We start from the raw sequence: 3,504 nt of genomic DNA, 5'->3' as shown, positions 1-3,504 counted from the left end.
TCTGCGTCTTTATTCCTGTCCTGCCCCTAGGCTCTTCAAAACCATTTTTTTTTTTTAATATTCCATATATATGTGTTAGCATATGGTATTTGTTTTTCTCTTTCTGACTTACTTCACTCTGTATGACAGACTCTAGGTCCATCCACCTCACTGAAAATAACTCAATTATATTTCTTTTAATGGCTGAGTAATATTCCATTGCATATATGTGCCACATCTTCTTTATCCATTCATCTGTTGATGGACACTTAGGTTGCTTCCATGTCCTGGCTATTGTAAATAGAGCTGCAATGAACATTGTGATACATGACTCTATTTGAATGATGGCTTTCTAAGGGTATATGCCCAGTAGTGGGATTGCTGTGTCGTATGGTAGTTCTATTTTTAGTTTTTTAAGGAGCCTCCATACTGTTCTCCAGAGTGGCTGTATTAATTTACATTCCCACCAACAGTGCAAGAGGGTTCCCTTTTTTCCACACCCTCTCCAGCATTTATTGTCTGTAGATTTCTTGATGATTGCCATTCTGACCGGTGTGAGGTGATACCTCATTGTAGTTTTGACTTACATTCTCTAATGATTAGTGATGTTGAGCATCCTTTCATGTGTTTGTTGGCAACCAGATATTAATTCTTTTTAAAAATATTTATTTATTTGGTTGTGCCAGGTCTTAGTTTCGGCACATGGGGTCTTAGTTGTGGCATGCAGGATCTTCATTGCAGCATGTGGGATCTTTTTCTTTTTAGTTGCGGCACGTGGGATCTTTAGTTGCTGTATGTGGGATCTTTAGATGCAGCATGTTGGATCTTTGGTTGCGGCATGTGAACTCTTAGTTGTGGCATGTGGAATCTAGTTCCCTGACCAGGGATCAAACCTGGGCCTCCTGCATTGGGAGTGAAGAGTCTTAGCCACTGGGTCACCAGGGAAGTCTCCAGATATTAATTCAATAACGAATATTTTCCAGATCATGTGAACCAAAAATCCATTCTGGCCAGTTTCTTTTATATTTCTGAGTGTTTATTTAAGTACTTAATTTCTTTTAAGCCAATTAAATAAAGCTCTTTTACAAATTAACTTTGGCAATACCACACATCTACAACACACATATATAGACTCACAAAAACACATAAAGACAGAGACCGTATAGTCCCGTTCCAAAATTTCAGCTGTGAATCAGGTACAGTAAGTCCCCTATATACAAATGAGTTCCGTTCTGAGAGCGCGTTTGTAAGTTCAATTTGTTTGTAAGTCCAACAAAGTTAGCCTAGGTACCCAACACAGTTGGTTATATAGTACTATACTGTAATAGGTTTATAATATTTTTCACACAAACAATACATAAAAAACAAACACAAAAAATAAAGAAAACATTTTTAATCTTAACAGTACAGTATCTTGAACTAACTTACGTGATTGGACATGTGAATGCATGTTTGCATCTTTGAAAGTTCACAGCTTTAAGGTTTGTATGTAGAGGACTTACTATAAAGTAACATAAAACCCGTCAGTTACAAAAGAGGTTGGATTCAAATTGGGTTTCTGGCAGATGGAACAAATCAAGGTCACCTGTCTAGGTGGCTAAACAATTTTTACTAATACTTATAGAGAAGACACAAGATTTCTATTTGTCCTTGACAAGACAAGTTCCAAATTACCTATACTCTTTCCTGAAATTTGCATTTTAAAAAGATAGCAGAGATAAGGTTCCTGGAGAAAACCAGGTAGAACATTTGCATCTCAAAGACATAGGAGGAAAAAAGGAAAGTTCATTCAAGGAGGCCTTTGTTCCCTTAAGGCCAAAATTTTTTTCTCAAAATTACAAACCTCTTAAGATAAATAGGGGGGAAAGAAACAGAAAAGATGGTGGAGTAGAAGCACATGAGCTCACCTCTTTTTACAAAAACAACAAAATTACAAATAACTGCTGAACAACCATCATCAAAGTACCCTGGAACCTACCAAAAAAGATACCCTACATCTGAAGACAAAGAGGAAGCCACAATAAGATGGTAAGAGGGGTGCAGCCACAATAAAATCAAATCCCATACCCACTGGGTGGGCAACCTAAAAACTGGAAAATAATTATATCCCAGAGGTTCTCCCACAGGAGTGAAAGTTCTGAGCCACAAGTAAGGCTCACCTCTGGGGGTCTGACAATGGGAGGAGAAGACCCCAGATAATCTGGCTTTGAAGGCCAGCGGAGTTTGATCACAGGAATTCCACAGCACTGGGGGACAGAGAAACTCCACTCTTGGAGGGCGCACACAAGGTCTTGTGTGCACCAAGACCCAGGGAAAAAAGCAGTGACCTCATAAAAGCCTGTGCCAGATCTACCTGCTAGTATTGGAGGGTGTCCTGCAGAGGTGGGGGGGTAGCTGTGGCTCACTGCAGGGACAAAGACACTGGTAGCAGTAGCTCTGGGTAATACTGATTGGTGTGAACCCTCCTGGAGGCTGTCTTTTCTCACCAATCCCTGCCCCACCAAGTAGCCAGTAGGCTCCAGTGCTGGGAAGACTCAGGACAAACAACCAATGGGGGGCAACAAAGCCCCACCCATCAGCAGACAGGCTGCTTAAAGTCTTACTGAGAACATAGCTGCTGGCTAAACACACCTCTTGACACAGTGCTGCCCAGCAGGGGGACAAGACCCAACTCCACCCACCAGTGGGCAGGACCAGTCCCTCCCACCAGGAAGACTGCACAGGCCTCTTAGCCTTATCTACCAGGGGTCAGACAGCAGGAGCAAGAACTACAAGCTTGCAGCCTGTGGAACAGAAACTGCAATCAAAAAAAGTTAGACAAAATGGGATGGAAGAGGAATATGTCCCAGAGGAAAGAACAAGATAAAACCTCAGAAAAAAACAACTAAGTGAAGTGGGGATAGGCAATCTACCTGAAAAAGAATTCAGAATAATGATAGTAAAGATGATCTAAGATCTCAGAAAAAGAATGGAGTCACAGATTGAGAAGATAGAAGAAATGTTTAACAAAGAACTGGAAGAACTAAAGAACAAACAGAGATAAACAATAAGATAACTGAAATGAAAAATACACTAGAAGGAATCAATAGCAGAATAACAGAGGCTGTAGAACTGATAAGTGAGCTGGAAGACAGAATGTGGAATTCACTGCTGCAGAACAGAATAAAGAAAAAAGAATGAAAAGAAAGGAAGGCAGTATAAGAGACCTCTGGGACAACATTAAATACACCAACATTTGCATTATAGGGGTCCAAGAAGGAGAAAAGAGAAGGGACCTGAGAAAATATTTGAACAGATAATAGCTGAAAACTTCCCTAACATGGGAAAGGAAACAGTAACCGAAGTCCAGGAAGTGTAGGGAGTCCCAGGCAGGATAAACCCAAGGAGGAACATGCTGAGACACATAGTAGTCAAATTGACAAAAATTAAAGGCAAAGAAAAAATATTAAAAGCAACAAGGGAAAAGCAGCCAATAATGTACAAGGAAACTCTCACGAGGTCATCAGCTAATTTCTCAGCTGAAAC

Source organism: Eschrichtius robustus, chromosome X, assembly GCF_028021215.1.
Source record: "Eschrichtius robustus isolate mEscRob2 chromosome X, mEscRob2.pri, whole genome shotgun sequence".
NCBI lineage: Eukaryota > Metazoa > Chordata > Mammalia > Artiodactyla > Eschrichtiidae > Eschrichtius > Eschrichtius robustus.
This window is presented reverse-complemented; position numbering follows the sequence as displayed.